The sequence below is a fragment of the Diabrotica virgifera genome, chromosome 7 (genome assembly GCF_917563875.1).
Source record: "Diabrotica virgifera virgifera chromosome 7, PGI_DIABVI_V3a".
NCBI lineage: Eukaryota > Metazoa > Arthropoda > Insecta > Coleoptera > Chrysomelidae > Diabrotica > Diabrotica virgifera.
Genome location: NC_065449.1, coordinates 128,179,200 through 128,197,139, shown reverse-complemented (window position 1 = coordinate 128,197,139; position 17,940 = coordinate 128,179,200). Strand labels below are relative to the sequence as shown.

The window sequence follows — 17,940 nt, the reverse complement described above, 5'->3', positions numbered from 1 at the left end:
TGTTGGCCGAAAATGAGAAACAACTACAAAGAAATATAGAAATATGGAATGAAACACTAAAAAAATATGGAATGACAATAAAAATAAAACAAAAGTTATGGTCATGGGGGAAAAGGAACAAGAAGAAAAGTTAAACATAAAAATAGAAGAAGTAAATATAGAACAAGCACTGAACAATGAACCTATACCATGCAATGATCAATAAATTCATAAATAAAAAAGAAATAACACGAAAAACAAAAATGAATGTGTTCAAATCAATAAACCTGTATTAACCTTTGGTTGCGAGTCATGGGTACTAACAGAACGACAAAAGAGTAAAATACAGGCAGTAGAAATGAAATACCTTAGACGAGTTCGAGGAGTTACCAAAAGAGATAGACTACGGAACACTCAAATAAGAGAAGATTTGGAAATCGAGTCAACGTTAGAATTTATAGAGAGAAGGCAACTCAGTTGGTGGGGTCATCTTCAGAGAATGGATCAGACAAAACCGGTGAAAGAAATTTGGCAAGCAAAAACGCAAAGAAGAAAGAAGAAAGGTAGACAACGACAAACATGGGATAGAACACTAGGCAAAATAATCGAGAAAAGGGGAACAACGTGGATAGAAGCAAGGACGCTGGCTAGAAATAAGAAGGAATGGGTCAAATTTGTACATAATATAAATGTATAGCAGTTATTAGGTAAATTTAAGATTAAGTTGTTTTCGTATTGTACAGGGTGATTGATTAGTGGGGTAAAGCTCAATAGATCCGCTATAGTAATAAATAGCAAAAAAAGTTAATAACAAAAATTGTAACCAACTTTGAGCTTCATATTACAAAATTAGTAAGAATGTTACAGGGTGTTCGATAACACAGTGGCAGACCAAACTTATGTTTTTTAAAATGGAACACCCTATATTTTATTTTATATTCGGAATCCTGTTAACTTCTCCATCACAAAAATATAAAGGTTTGTTATGTTATACAGGGTATTTACAAAGTTATAATCAATAAAAATAAGCACAACAGCAATGGTTTATTAATGCCATATGTTTTTATTTATTGTCAAAATTTTCAAAAATGATTGATTTTGCTAATTTTCTTTATATTAAATAGAGGGTGAGTCAAAACGCAAGTACATTATTCTCTCAGTAATTTTAAATGGAACACGCTGTATTTTATGTCACTATCGAAAAGTACCGTTACCGTACTTTAATTTTTGTATAATATTCCCTATGTCTAAATTTATTAGTTTTCGAGATATTTTCATTTTTCAATGGACCAGTAGCGTGGCCCCCAGATCACCAGAATTTAATAAACTGGACTGATTTTTTTGGGGTTACGTTAATAATGAAGTTTATAAAATACCTCCAATAACAAGGGATGAGATGAAAAATAGAATACAAAATGTGTTTCGATGTGTTAATTTACAAATGCTTCGTAGTGTCAGTAGCTCATTCAATGATCGTTTTAAGGCGTGCATAAAATATGTGTTAGGAGGTAATTTTGAACACATTTTGAAAAATATTTTATTACAAGGAGCTTTTAATTGTTTCAAACAGGTTTTTTTGCAAAATGTATTACTGATAAATTATTTTTCGTTGTTAATTTGTTAGATTGTTAAATTTACATACAAAAGTAGTATTTAATTGTTTTCACAAAATGTTGTATTTTGTGTTTATGTGTTTTTGAAGTGAAAACTTCTTTAGGGACGTTGTGCACTTTTTGGATAGGGGAAAAAGCATTGAATCCGCGACCGTCATTGCGACCGTCATCGCTTCGGCTAAATAAATATTGTACGTATATATTACAAATATGTATATATATATATATATATATATATATATATATATATATCAAACAAATGAAATAGAGAATGTGGAAAAATCCCCTTACGAATAATTCACACATCCACCATTTCGGGCTGGGAAAAATTTTTTGAATAGAATCAAAGATCCAAACACCAGTTCTTAGAAATGTGTTTCGCCCTCTTCAACCTCTCTGGGCTCATCGGTAAAGATGAGAAGTTGAACAGTACGAGTGGTCGTTAAACCAGTATCTGTGGATCTTTTGATCACTGAGTGTGTTTCGAAGATCTACATTAGGGTGGCCCTTAACATATGTGAGAAAATTTAAATTTTGAAATTTCACCCTCTCACCACCCAAAAGTGTTCCATTATACATCAAACTTAAACGTGCCAAATTTCATGAAAATCGGTGAATATTTAGAGGTGGCTCCGGGTCTGGAAGTTTCGTATATTCGTTATTCATGTTAGTATATTGCCATTATAAAATAATGGGATATATAAAATAATTTTATTAATTTATTAATAAAAATAAATAATTTCTATGATCTTTAACACCTATAAGAAAGATTCACTACAGTAATTACTTCTTATGCTGTTTTTTTTTTCAAGATTTAGCTTTTTATAGAGGCCGGAAAAATTTTTCGATGCTCCGCGACTACTTGCAAGAGGTATTGTAACTGTTCTTCCTTATTAGTGAGTTTTTGTTAAGATCTTCAATTAGTGTAACTCCTCTTTCTGTCCTATCATTTGTCGTCACGAAATTCTTCACCATCTTTTAAGTTGCCGTAAAACTTTCATCATCTTTCCATTCTGAAAAACCGGATCTCTTTTTAAAAAGTCATCAAGAAGTACAAGCATGTTGAAGAATTGTTTGGAGTTTACAGTAAAAACTTCTCCAGACCTTTGCTCTCTAAAAATGCCCAAGATTTCATATCAGTAGGACGTTTTAGAGGGTGTTCAGCAGCTTGATTCTCCATAGCTGCAACCATTAATCTTTTGGATTCTGGAAGTATCCTGGAATCAAAAAGACTCATCGGAAAGAGATGTTCAGATAGATACCATAAGTGTTTTTGAAGTTTTTGGCTCGTTACGATGGCACTTCTTTGGTGCGGGTAGTTAAGGAGCTGTTTCCTAAGTCGAAATCATTGAATGGCGCTTCAATAGCTAATGGTGCTTGTATCTAGTCCCCCAAGTATGCGCTGACTACGAAGAGCGCTGATTTACAATTCCCTTCAGCTCCGAAGCTGTGAAAATTAATTGGCTGTGAAACAACCACATCTTTATAGCATAGATAACTTTAGACATCCATATCCATCTCGCCTCTGCATGGCTCCAGGATAATAGAAACGAACCTCTTTCTTTGAAAGCCCGTTCAAAAGTACTTTTGTCTATAATTGCCCAGCTGTCTTGAATCTTTCGAAAATACTTATTTGGAGGATAGATGATTTACTACTCATTACCTCATCAAACACAGATCCAATTATAAGTTCCGAAATGTGGTGGCGGCAGGCTAAAAAAGTAAGTCCTTTCTGGAGTTATGCTGAAGAATGGTACATGTTCCAGACTTCGGCCCTGAGTCGCATGCAGTAGTATCTAAACATAGAGCTGTGACTTCACGAACAACACCCCATTCCTACAAACATTCCAAAATGGCATTTGCCTGGGCAATTCCCGTTCCATTGTGTATTCTATGCGATCTACATGTTTCTTGGAAGTTAAGTCCTCCATTAGCTTACCGTCCAAATGAACAATATCAGGTCCAGAAATTAAAAAGTATTTTTTTAAATTTTGTTGCAATCTTGAATCGAGATATCTCTCTCGCGCTGAATACAGTTGCTATTGACGACTAACGAGCTTACATCATGACCAAGACTGGATACTACATCACTAATAATAAATGTGGCTGTCTTGTACGATACCTGGGTTTTATCGAGGGAAGACGAAAGTTCAGAAGTCATGATTTTGATTCGTGCTCTTTTCGGTAAGGTTTCACCTTCAGAAGTCACAACCGCACCAACGTTAGCATCATCATTGTTCACCAATTTTAATATTCTTTATTCCTTTGCTTAATTGTAACTGATAGGCGATTAATTATTAATATCTTTTACATTATTAGCAGAAATTCGTAGTACACCACTAATTTCAATTGCATGGGGTCTCAGGGGCCCGGGGCCACCTTTAAATATTTTCAGATTTCAATAAAAATTTATATTTTTAAGTTTCTCCATAATTGGAACAATTTTAGGGGGTGAGAGGTAAAAATCGTTAAATTTCATTTTTAAGGGCCACCATAATCTACATCTTATATATATATATATATATATATATATATATAGGGTGAGTTTTTAGTGCGGGATCGGTCGATAACTCCATTATGGTATAAAATATCGAGAAAAGTTATTTAAAAAAAATGTAGGCAATGATATTCTCCACGCTTGGAAAATATGTACATTTCTACAGGGTGATCAGTAACTGCGTGGTATATCAAACATATAATTTTTTAAATGGGACACCCTATATATTTTTTCATATTTATATTCCCCTCATAATTCTTGTTCATATAATATATGGTTTTGCATCACTATACAGAGTATTTAACAAGTTATGACCATTTTTATTTCGAAATCACTATGAGATTAACCCACTGTATATAAAGAAGTAATTCGTAGACAATAATTTGTTTTATGTAATAAAATAAACAATATACTGTAGTTTTTAAATTAAGTCCAATTCACATCATTGACGAATATTTGTATACAGGGTGAACTACAAAACCAAATTACGATTTTCTCTATTTTTTTAAATGGATAACCCTATATTTTATTTTTCAACATTATTGTATTTAATCTACTCTTTCATTTTTATATAGCATTCCCTATATCTAAACTGATGACTTTCCGAGATATTTTTAGTTTTCTTCAAATTTCGGGAATACATTCAATTTTTCTAGTAGAAATAAGTTAGTATTGAGTGATAATTAAACAAAATTATTTTTATTAGATAAATAACTAACACAAAATATAAACCATAGCAATATGCAGTGAATATACCAATAAATGTGATATTAAGAAATTATCATATTTCCCTAATATACAAGAATCGTAAAATTCCTACAAAAAAACTTTGTATTGTATATAATAATATAACAAGATTATTTTTATTCAATAAATAACTTACATGAAACATAAATCACAACAATATACAACTGATGTAACAGTTTTTAGATTGATATATCAACAGCATTCTAGGCCAAGAATTTTTTAGTAGAACATTCATTTTATAAGCACTTTTAAACTACAAAACAAAATTACGATTTTCTCAATTTTTTTTAATAGATCACCCTATATTTTTTTTTTGAAATATTGTATTTATGATACTCTTTCATTTTTATATAGCATCAACTATACCTAAACTTATTAGTTTCTGAGATATTTTTAGTTTTCTTCATTTGCCATGAATACATTCAATTCTTATAAATATAAATAACTTAACAAATACGTATTATGTAATAATATAACAAATATTTTCATTCAATAAATAACTAACAAAAAAATAATAAACCATAACAAAATTTAGCGAATGTACCAATTAATGTGATGTTAAGGATATAGGTATAAAGTAAATGTTGAAAATGAAAACTTTCAACGTCTATGCAATTTTGTAACCGATATTCAAATGACCGAGCCACATTTCTAACATTTTTGTAAGTCAATATTATTAAAAGCTTTTCTAGCAATATTCTATTTTTCATATTATCATCAAGCGTTGTTGGATGCTTCTGGTATATAAGTTTTTTTATATAGCCCCACTTGAAAAAAATCAATTTTGGAAGAACTGGAGCACCGTCGTATAAAAACCTCAACCGTCAAAAAATGTGGACCAATCACATAATCTCTAACAATATCACCTTAAACATTTATAGATCACCTAGTTTGAGTGTTAACAAAATAGGGATTTCTTGATGCATATTAATGAAATTTAATATGAAAATTATATTATTAATAACTGCGGGTCACAACCTGCAATTAGGAATGTGTTACTACAAACTTCTTGGCTTAGAATGCTGTTGATATAATAATCTAAAAACTATTAAATTAGTTGTATATTGTTTTGATTTATGTTTTGTATAAGTTGTTTATTAAATAAAAACAATCTTGTAATTTTATTATACACAAGATACCTATATTTTTTTTGTAGGAATTGTATGATTCTTGTATATTAGGGAAATATGATAATTCCTTAATATCCCATTTATTGATACATTCATTGCATATTGCTATGGTTTATATTTTGTGTTAGTTATTTATTGAATAAAAATAATTTTGTTTAATTATAATTCAATACCAACTTATTTCTACTAGAAAAAGTGAATGTATTCCCGAAAGTTGAAGAAAACTAAAAATATCTCCGAAAGTAATAAGTTTAGATATAGGGAACGCTATATAAAAATGAAAGAGTATAATAAATACAATATTTTTGAAAAATAAAATATAGGGTGATCCATTTAAAAAAATAGAGAAAATCGTAATTTGGTTTTGTAGTTCACCCTGTATACAAACATTCGTCAATGATTTCAATTGGACTTAATTTAAAAACTACAGTATATTGTTTATCTTACTACATAAAACAAATTATTGTGTATGAATTACTTCTTTATATAAAGGGTGTTAATCTCATAGGGATTTCGAAATATAAATGGTCATAACTTGTTAAATACTCTGTATAGTAATGCAAAACCCTGTATTATATGAACAAGAATTATGAGGGGAATATAAATATGAAAAAATATATAGGGTGTCCCATTTAAAAAATTATATGTTTGATATACCACGCTGTTATTGATCACCCTGTAGAAATGGACATATTTTCCAAGCGTGGAGAATATCATTGCCTACATTTTTTCTAAATAACTTTTTTCGATATTCTATACCGTAATGGAATTATCGACCGATCCCGCACTAAAAACTCACCCTGTATATATATATATATATATATATATATATATATATATATATATATATATATATATATATATATATATATATATATATATAAAGAAGTTTGGTATTATTGACTGATAATATGTAGACTTTAGTTTTTTATTGAGGTTGCAGTCATTTATTTCTAAGGGGCAGGGTAAGAGAAACTCTGTGTTATAATCAAGCTTTCGCAAAATTTATTTGCTTTGTCAGGATTAGCTAAAATTATTATATAGTTATAAATAAATACAACGAAATGAAAGAATTTTGTTATATTTGTTATATTATCTTGATTATAACACAGAGTTTCTCTTACCCTGCCCCTTAGAAATAAATGACTGCAACCTCAATAAAAAACTAAAGTCTATATATATATATATATATATATATATATATATATATATATATATATATATATAAATTGTGTAGAAGTATTTAAATTTAAAATAAATGTAAAACCTATTTCAAATGGGGAAAAATGATTGATTTGGCGACCGTCATCGCTTCGGCAAAATAAATATTGTACGTACACATATATTATGATGTATGTGAATATAAATTGTGTAGAAGTATTTAACTTTAAAATAAATGTAAAACCTATTTTACGATGGGGAAAAATGATTGATTTCGCGACCATCATAGCGACCGTCATCGCTTCGGTGAAATAAATTTTGTACGAATATACAGTATGTCCCTGTAAGTTGTATCCATATGGAAAACTTTTTTATTATTAATTTTACAGAAAAAAGTTATTCTTCATAAAAAGCTCTGCATGGTCCAAAACCTAAGATTTAACCATCAAATATCAATTTTTTTTGAATATTATACGAGGTATGTCAAAAAGTTTGAATTTCACTCAAGAGTAAAGAAGCTTTATTTTTCACAATATTGAAAATTGCTATTATGAAAAGTTGTTTGGAATTGAAAACTATATTCTAATATGCAATTACATCCTTCTAATTGAAAATTTTTTTTTTTTTTGAAAAATTATGGATAACTATGTAACATTATTTTCAGTTATTTCATTTCTGATAACTCTTTTATTATTAATTTTACGAAAAAAAGTGATTCTTAATAAAAAGTTCTGGATAGTTTAAAACCTAAAATACAACTATCTTATAAGAAATTTTATCAATTTTATACGAGGTATGTCAAAAAAGTTAAATTTAGATCAAAAGTAAAGTACCTTTATAGTTCAGAATATTTCAATTAAAATGATGTAATTACATAATGAAACATAGTTTTTAATTCTAAATAACTTTTCGTAATAACAATTTTCGCTATTGTGAAAAATAAATGGATTTTACTCTTGAGCGAAATTCATATTTTTTGACATACCTCATATAAAATTGATAAAATTTAACATAAGATGGTTGTATTTAAGGTTTTAGACCGGGCAGAACTTTTTATTAAGAACCAATTTTTTTCGTAACATTAATAATAAAAGAGTTATCTGAATTAAAATAACTGAAAATAATATTACTTATCTAAAAATTTTCAAAATTTTTTTTTCAATTAGAAGGATGTAATTGCATACTAGAATATAGTGTTTAATTCCAAACAACTTTTTATAATAGCAATTTTCAATATTGTGAAAAATAATGCTACTTTACTCTTGAGTGAAATTCAAACTTTTTGACATACCTCGTATAATATTCAAAAAAATTGATATTTGATGGTTAAGTTTTAGGTATTGGACCAAGCAGAGCTTTTTATGAAGAATAATTTTTTTTCGTAAAATTAATAATAAAAAAGTTTTCCATATGGATACAACTTACAGGGACATACTGTATATATATATACGAATTGTTCGTAAGGGGATTTTTCCACATTCTCTATTTCATCTATTTGATTTCGTACGAGTGGTCGTTAAACCAATATCCTTGGATCTTTTGTTCACTGAGTGTGTTTCAAAGATCTACATCTTATGTTTTTAAACATATATTTTACTTACTTTAAGTAATAGGGAATTAAAAATTGAGACTGTCATTGTCGGATTTGCCGTAGACTTACGCACCTTCTATGTCTAGGTCTCGAATGTTGTTTTTTGATTAGAATGTGTCTACAGATATTCAACCTCTTATCTTTACCGATGAGCCCAGAGAGGTTGAAGAGGGCGAAACACATTTCTAAGAACTGGTGTTTGGATCTTTGATTCTATTCGAAAAATTTTTCCCAGCCCGAAATGGTGGATGTGTGAATTGTTCGTAAGGGGATTTTTCCACATTCTCTATTTTATCTATATATACACACACCGGCAAAATTAGCCGAACACTTTAAAAATGGGACATGTTTGTTGTCTCGAATCGACTAATCCTGTTGTCCGATTTGAGTGATTCTTTTAGTATGTTATAGCCTTATTAGTTAATAATATCGATGTAATAATATTGTTGCTAGACAGGTAAATGTCATTTTATACTGGGTGTTACAATCATACTGTGTTTTTTTCTTAAAGTTCGGAACACCCTGTGGAATATTCTAGCATATATAAAATATTAAAATTAAAACTCGATTGTAGACTTAGTCTTTCTTAACATTTTCTATTTTAATTCATTTGCTTATGTTGGAAAATAAAAAAGTTATGTGCTTTAACAACTAGCCATGCTTTTTATCAATAAATCCTCATAGTAGGGGAGGAAAGTATGCTAAATTTGCAGTTACTCGAGCGTTATGGGGACCTATTGGATTGTGAAGAGTGGGTGCTAAAACCAAAAAAAGTTAAGTTTTCCATAAAGTGTGGGACTCTCCATTTTTTAATTTAATTTTCCATTTCCACCAATTGTTTTTTCCGATTATAGGAAATAATGTATATCTATCCATAATTGGAAAAAATGTTGCGAATAAAAGTTGCTTATTTTTACGACAAGGATCCAAATCTGCAAATAAAATTGAGGGCTCCTATTTAAGATTTTAAAGTAGTCCCCCACCCCACCTTCGTGGGGGTCGTGTTTGGTGCCATTCGGTAGATTTTTGAAAAATATTGAATAGGTGTATTTTGCAGTTTTACGACCTGATGTTCATTTCGCGAAATATCGCAGGGATCGTATTTAAAATTTTTAATTTACCCCACCCCTCTCCGTGGGGTGTCACGAGCCCCCACGGAGGTGGGGTGGGGGATTTAATTTAAAATCTTAAATAGGAGCCCCCAATTTTTATTTCAGATTTGGATTATTTACGTAAAAATAAGCAACTTTTATTCGACACATTTTTTCGAATTATGGATACATAGCGCTATAATCGAAGAAAAATGATTGTTTCAAATGGAAAATTAAATTAAAAAAATGAAAAGTCCCCCACTTTACGGGAAACTTAACTTAACCTTTTTCTGATTTTAGCACATACTCTTCACAATCCAATAGGTCCCCATAACGCTCGAGTAACTGCAAATTTAGTACACTTTCCTCCCCTACTATGAGGATTTATTGATTAAAAACATGGATAGTTGTTAACGCACATAACTTTTTTATTATTTTACATAAGTAAATGAATCAAAAAGGAAAATGTTAATAAAGCCTAAGTCCATAATCGAGTATTGATTTTAATATCTTACGTATGCTAGAATATTCCACAGGGTGTTCCAAACTTTAAGAAAAAAACACAGTATGTTTGGAACACCCGGTATAAAATGATATTTACCTTTCTAGCAACAATATTACTACAACGAGATTCTCAAATAATAAGGCTATAAAATACTAAAAGAATCACTCAAATCGGACCAGTGGTTTAGGAAATTCAAGACATCAAACATGTCCCATTTTTAAGGTGTTCGGCTAATTTTGCCGGTATATATATATATATATATATATATATATATATATATATATATATATAGATAGATAGATAGATAGATAGATAGGTAGATAGATAGATATATAGATAGATAGGTAGATAGATAGATAGATAGATATGTTTATTGTTTCTAATGAAAAATCATATAACAAGAGGTTGAGTACAAATTATTACACATAAATAGTCGACGCTTAATGGAGATTTAGTTACAATTATTCATTTAATATAAATGAACGCAATCTGAGTGCATTAATAAAAAATGTACACAGTTCCTTAATCTCAGTGGGAGAATGGGTTGTATTTAAAAACAGAAAAAAGCTCTCGGTATTCTCTACAAATGATCGAATAAGGGGTGATCTAAAACACGAGTATAATGGACATTCCAACAAAATGTGGGAAAGAGTCTCTAATTTGTGTAAATTACATATTGAACAATTTTCAGTTTGGTCGATGTGATACGAAATCCCTTTATAATAAAATTTTATGTAAAGTTTAGAGCAAAGTCTGATTTGTGAATAAAGTCTTGTAATATATATGGGAGTTTTTATTTGTAAATAGCTTTGCGGTTGCCTATTGTGTGAGAAATATTTATAGTACAAAGAATAGCGAGAACTTGTTAATGCTGATAAGTCATCTTGGAAGAGTTTTTCTTTCATTTTTAATAACAAACCGTTTCTTTGATGCCTCAGTAACCCCCATGATAAATTTTCCCAAGTTTCTTTTGCATCAATTTCAGAAAAATAATTTTTTAGCTGAACTACCCAGTTATAATTCTCATTATTGTCATTATTGTTACATAGCTGACGAAGACGGTTATAACAAATTCTTGGATACCTAGAGGAGTCCATAAGTAAAATTCTCTCAAGCCAATTAAGTGATATTTTAAAAATTAAGTATTTTAAGTGAACTTGGCCAACTTCTAGCCTAACATAAGTATTGGGGGTATTTTTTGGTAGATGCAGCAGTCTCTTAAAGAAATTAGTTTGAATTTGTTCTAGAGTATTTGAGTAGCGCAGACCCCAGACAGATATACACTGAGAAAGACAGTTTAAAATAATGGAATTATATAATGTAATTCTCGTCTCCCATGAATTTACTATTGCATTAGACAAGAGGTTCATTACTGCTCCTATAGACTGCTTGGCTCTAGCAATCGTAGTAACGGCCATCTCTCGAAATAACGAGGAACTACTAAACGTTACACCCAGATAATTAAATTTATTAACGCTTTCAAGTTTTTGACCATTTAGTAGGAATCCTCGCTCTTTGGAAAAATGGCCACCCCTCGAGAAGACTAAGATTTTGCTTTTGGAAGTGTTTATAGTCAGTTTATTCTGTGAGGTGTAGGTTTCCAATATTCGTAATTTGCGGGTCATGTCAACTTCTGATTCTCCTAATATTATCAAATCGTCGGCATAGAGTAATAGAAGGATATCAGTATTACCATTAATATTAATTCCCTTTGCCCCTGCCTCCCTAAAAAAGGCCTCCACATCTGAAAGAACAATTGAGAACAAAGTCGGGCTTAAGCATTCTCCTTGAAGAACACCTTCCGTTATTTTATATTGTCGTGACAATTGTGAATTTGAGCGAACCTGGAAGGTAGCCGATGCGTACAGGAATCTAATTAATCTAATAAATTTAGCGCTAATGCCACACTGAAAAAGTTTGTTCCATAACAAGATATGTTCGACTGAGTCAAATGCTCTTTGGAGGTCTATAAAAGCAGCGAAGACTTTTCTTTTCTTAAGTCGCAGTTGTAGCTGAACAGCTGAAGTGAGGGTAAATATATTATCTAGACATCCCCTGCCTTGACGAAACCCATTTTGACATTCTGGAATAACGGAAGTATTGTCCAGCCATATCGTTAATCGATTAGATAATATCTGCGTGAATAGTTTAGTTAAACAGTTTACTAGAGCAATTCTTCTGTAATTCTCTGGATCTTCACGGGAACCTTTCTTGTGCAACATTGTTAATATAATATTAGACCAGGCTGAAGGCATAGTTTCGGTATCTAGAATACGATTGTACAAGCAATTTAAATATAATAGCCAATTATTTGGGAGGTGTTTCAAGAACTCAAATGTAATATTATCTAGTCCGGGGGCTTTGCCATTTTTGCATTGTTTTAGAGTATTGCTAATTTCTTTAAGAGATATAGGGGCGTCCAAAATAGGACAACGAACGTCAAAAAAAAGAGTATTATCGACAATTTTCTCTTGCGAAATATTATTTAAAAATAATTCCCACGTGTGAATATCTAGATTAGTTTTAACTGTATTTCCCTTTCGTTTTCCAAAAGTTTTTTTGATCGCGAACGTTACTTGAAGCCTGCGTAAAATTGTTTGTATAAGATTTTTTCTTGTTATCAATCATTGTCTTATACTGCTTTTTACTAACCAAATAAGCATTTTTATAATTTGGTAGAAAGTTGTTGATTTTTGCTATTTTCAAATTTTGCTGAACAAATTTTTTTGAGTTGTAACATTCCTGATCAAACCAAGGTTTATTATTTTTTCTGGAGTTTTTTTGGAGTATTAAATAATTTTTTCGATAAGCCAAGAAGCAAAGAGGTGTTAGTAATTGTTTCAACAAGCTTTTGGTATGAGTTTTCCAAGTCTGGCTCAAGCATACAGTTTAGTGAGTTTTTTAAAGTATGATAAAATGCTAATGCGTAGTTTTCATTCCAAGATGGAATTAATGTGTATTCTGGATTGTTGGACTGCTGTGTACATTTTTTATTTATAGCTGACGGTAAATTTAATATCAGCCTTAAAGGGAAGTGACTTCCAGAGGAGGCAAAATATTCCAAAACCTGGAGACTTTCTACTGAAGAAATTTCATTTTGCATCCATAGCAAGTCGACAACACTATTACCTGCAGAAGCACAGTAAGTAAATTGACCCGGTATGTCACCTTTAGTTCTCCCATTCAAGAGAGTGAATGAATTTTCGTCCATAAAGTTGAGAAGAATTTCACCTTTGCGATTAAAAATACCGTCACTACTTATTCTATTAGCGAAAATATTACTGTAAGAAATTAGTTCTAGTGGTACTTCACCAGAAGACCCCATTCGGCAATTAAAGTCTCCACCTATCAAAACAGGAGTGTTTGGATACGCATTGTTTACTTCTTGCAAAGAAAAATTGAAAAGTTCTAAAATGCTATCAATGTCTAAGTTAGGCTTAAAGTAAACATTGCTTATAATTATCTCCCAACTGTTACAGGATATTAAACAAGTTAACCAGTACAGTGACTTATCTAAAACACACACATTTAAAGGTTTTTTCACAAAAGTTATTAAACCTCCACTGGCCCTGCCGCGAGTTTATCACGAACGGCGTTAGAAAAACAAACATTGTAATTGTCCAAAAATATGGATGATGGCTGATACAACAACCATGTTTCAGATATGCAAAATACCGAGATGTCCCTAGAAAAATTAGAATTCACGAAATCTTCAATATGGGAAAAGCCAGTAGAATTCCAAAAAGCAATTTGTAATGATTGCTATTTTTCCTGTGAAGTTGTGGTATTTTTTGATGATTTTTATCCTCGGTCTCTTGGTGGTGATATTTCTTCATCCCTGCTTCTTTTGGAGCTGTTAACGTTTTCATTGGCTGCGACAATTTTTGGAACATTGTTAATGTAGCGTATGGTAACAGATTTTCCATCTCGCTTGAGAGAATCCAGTTCTTTTCTTAAATTGTTCAGTTCCTGCATTTGTAAAGGTGTTTGGTCTGCTTTAATAGATATATTTGGGTATGTTTTACGACAGAGGTTATTTTTATTGCGTAGTATGTCCCTAACAATATATTTTTTACTCATTTCGGCTCGAATTGGTCGATTTTTACCATGCACTGGTTTTCCAATTCTACTAACTGATGAAATTTGTACTTCTTTGCCGATATTTAACAAATTTAAAATTTCTAGAGTGTTAGCCATATCTGAATGTGAAGTTGCATTAAGCTCTGGTAGTCCGAAAACTATTATGTTGTTTTCTCGCTTAATCCTTTCACAAATTTCAGCATACATTTCAGGCAGAGAAAACCCCTCGGGAGAACCACTATTGGCTATTTTTTCAACTTTTGTAGCTAGATGATCGTGTTCGATTTTTAATTCAGATATATTATTGATACATAAAGCAATTTGGCTGGCATGTGTTGCAATTTGTTCATTTAGATTCGAGATAGATTGTTGGCAAGCACTAATATTTTGTTTACATTCCGAAATTCCATTTTTTAGATCATCAAGTCTCCCCATAAGTGCATTAAAATGGGATATATTGAGTGATTGTGTACAATCAACTTTACAATGATTGCAAATATGCTCCTGTACGAGTTTATTTGACGGATTTTCGCTAAGCGATGTACACATTCTATGGGCGACGCTTTTACATACTGAACATGAGACTTCATCGGGGCCTGTTAGAATCGAGTTCGAGCAAACAGAACAAGTAGGAGGCATTGTGGTTGACCGTTGATAATAATGGCAATGAATGATTGATATCAGTATAAAATGTCAACAATTTTGATTTGGCTAAATTAAATCCAGGTTTCCTTTTTGGTATTCGAATGGTTTTCACTTGTAGTAAGAAAAGTGTAACTTACAGTTTGTAGTGCAGCACACTGAGTGGCCTTTTTTCACTTTTAAATACAGAACTGTTAAATTTCTTGACTTTACGCACTATACTTAACAACATACATGTGTTCTCCACACATTCTCTATTTCATTTGTTTGATATATATATATATATATATATATATATATATATATATAACAGGTATATAATCTTTGCTGAACAGTTAGGAAACAAGGTTGAACTATTGGGGTAGCAGCAATCTCAAAGAAAACTCTTTATAATAGTTCCTAGTTCCAAGAGATAATAGTTCCTATCATAAATAGACAGTATTTAACAAATAGGCTAACTGAAATCAATAATAATTGCTATCTTTGTGTTACCAAAAATCCAGAACACAAAAAAGCTTGGAACTTTTATAAAGAGTTTTCTCTGAGATTGCTGCTACCCCAATAGTTCAACCTTGTTTATATATATATATATATATATATATATATATATATATATATATATATATATATATATATATATATATATATATATATAGCAAGGTATGCGACCGTTAATTTAAATTTAAAGGTATTCAGCTAGTGAATTCAGAGGTTGAATCGGTCAATTTAGTTGGCAATTAAATAAAGAAGTCAACTACTTCATTGATATATTGAAAACGTTTCGCTTTACAATTTCGAAAGCTTCATCAGTTCACTACAAATAAAGGATGAAGTCTATAAGTATAAATAACCTTAACAAAAGTGATATAATACTTACAAAGCAATTTGTAGTATGTTTAAGATGTTAAAACAAAAATTCTACAGATACTACTCATTCTATAACAACAACTTAACGATACACTGCGGAAAAATACACCATGTATTAATGTTCATTGGCTAGTTATTTAATTCGGTGATTTGAATCTCACTGAAGCCTTCATTTGTAGTTGATCATCGTTAGACGAATTAGCGGCAAATGAGATGTTATTTTTCCCTATGCCAAATCCACCCACTAGCCGACGACACGCATGTTTGTAAGATTTATGGCTCAAGCCCTTGAGTAAGAGGTAGAATATTGACTTAACTTATACAGGGGTGTTAGAGAAATTTTTTGTTCGAAGGGTAGAATAATGTGGCAGAATTATTTGAAGCTTTAAATCTCGGAATATGGGTTGTGTTGATTTGTTTGTTATGTAAGATGGGATTTATTATGGCAGAATTATTTGAATCTTTGCATCTCAGAATATGGGTTATGTGGGTTATAAAAAAAAAATACCGGCGGGCCTGGAAATAGATATGAAAAAACGGACTACTTAGCAATATCGGAAGAAGACGTCAATGATTTGGCAATAGATAAGTAGGAATAAAAGGAACGGAATTTTAAATTTGGGTTTTGTAATGTCGAAAAACGGAACAGCAGGGGCAGAAATAAAAATGAAAAATATATTGGGACAACAGATCTTGCATCAGACAACTCTATAATGATCTGGAATAAGAACATCAAGGGAAAGAACAAAGAAAAATGTGATGTACTTAATAATTGTACGAAGCATCATGGCATATGTAGTAGTATCTGTAGAATTTTTGTTTTAACATCTTAAACATACTACAAATTGCTTTGTAAGTATTATATCACTTTTGTTAAGGTTATTTATACTTATAGACTTCATCCTTTATTTGTAGTGAACTGATGAAGCTTTCGAAATTGTAAAGCGAAACGTTTTCAATATATCAATGAAGTAGTTGACTTCTTTATTTAATTGCCAACTAAATTGACCGATTCAACCTCTGAATTCACTAGCTGAATACCTTTATATATATATATATATATATATATATATATATATATATATATATATATATATATATATATATATATATATATATATATATATCCAATTTTGATCACAGCTGAACAATATTAAACACAAATGGAAAGGATTAATGGGTAAGCAGCTGAAATAACGGAGCCAAGAGTACTCTTTTTTTCCAATATCAAATATATTTTGGTATTGCCTTTATACCATCATCAGTGATTGCTACAAATGTGTTAGGAGTTGCTTTGTGAAATAATTAAAAATGTTATTAAACTTACAAACTTGAGATTGCGGCTCTATGGTTAAAAATTTTTGTAAAAAATCTTCCAAAAGGGGAAACATCAAACATGTTAAAATTGTAAAAACACAAGAAAAAACAAAACATTTCAATGAAAAAAACTGTAACAATGCACATTTAAAAAAATAAATTAAGTTTTAAAATCTTTTTTGAATCTTAAGAAACCAAAACATTAGGTAGGTACAACCAGTACTTTTTTTGTACAAAAAAAAACTTGAAATTAAAATGAATTAGCGGTAATCCTAAATGTTATGTTCTATGGTAGAAACAAATGATAGCTGACAATGACATTATGAAATTTTGTTTTGTGGTTTTATTCACCCTAACCTAACCTTACTTTTTTTCCACTTAAAAAAACAATTCTCAAATGCAGATATTCGAGATGGAAAGAAATACGAAAAAACCTACAGCCTATATGCTTTTGGTTTATTCATATTCATCAGAAACCATGGTGTTACGATGTAGTTTGTTTGTATTGAATTCATTATCTAAGTGAAGTAAGTGTGAGTAAATCTCACTTAAGTGGCTGATGTCTGATTTTTTGTTTATAGTTAAATCAGTCTCAGAAATAAAAGCCATTTCAAGAAACAACCTTTTAAAATAATTGTTTTCCACTGCTAGAACTTTAGCATCTGTATAGTTCATTTGGTGATCATTTTCATGGACATGCATGGATAAACTACATCTGTC

The 17,940-nt window shown here is 30.6% G+C and overlaps 1 protein-coding gene and 1 long non-coding RNA gene across 2 annotated transcripts in view; both read right to left on the bottom strand.

Moving 5' to 3' along the window:
- Nucleotides 1-17,940, bottom strand: part of LOC126888127 (2-hydroxyacyl-CoA lyase 1) — a 784,683-nt gene that overhangs the window by 336,030 nt on the left and 430,713 nt on the right. The window lies entirely within an intron of this gene.
- Nucleotides 15,787-16,687, bottom strand: LOC126888131 (uncharacterized). Its single transcript, XR_007699413.1, has 2 exons — nt 15,914-16,687; nt 15,787-15,850 (listed from the first exon to the last, which is right to left on the bottom strand). It is a non-coding gene; the product is annotated as an uncharacterized LOC126888131 (long non-coding RNA).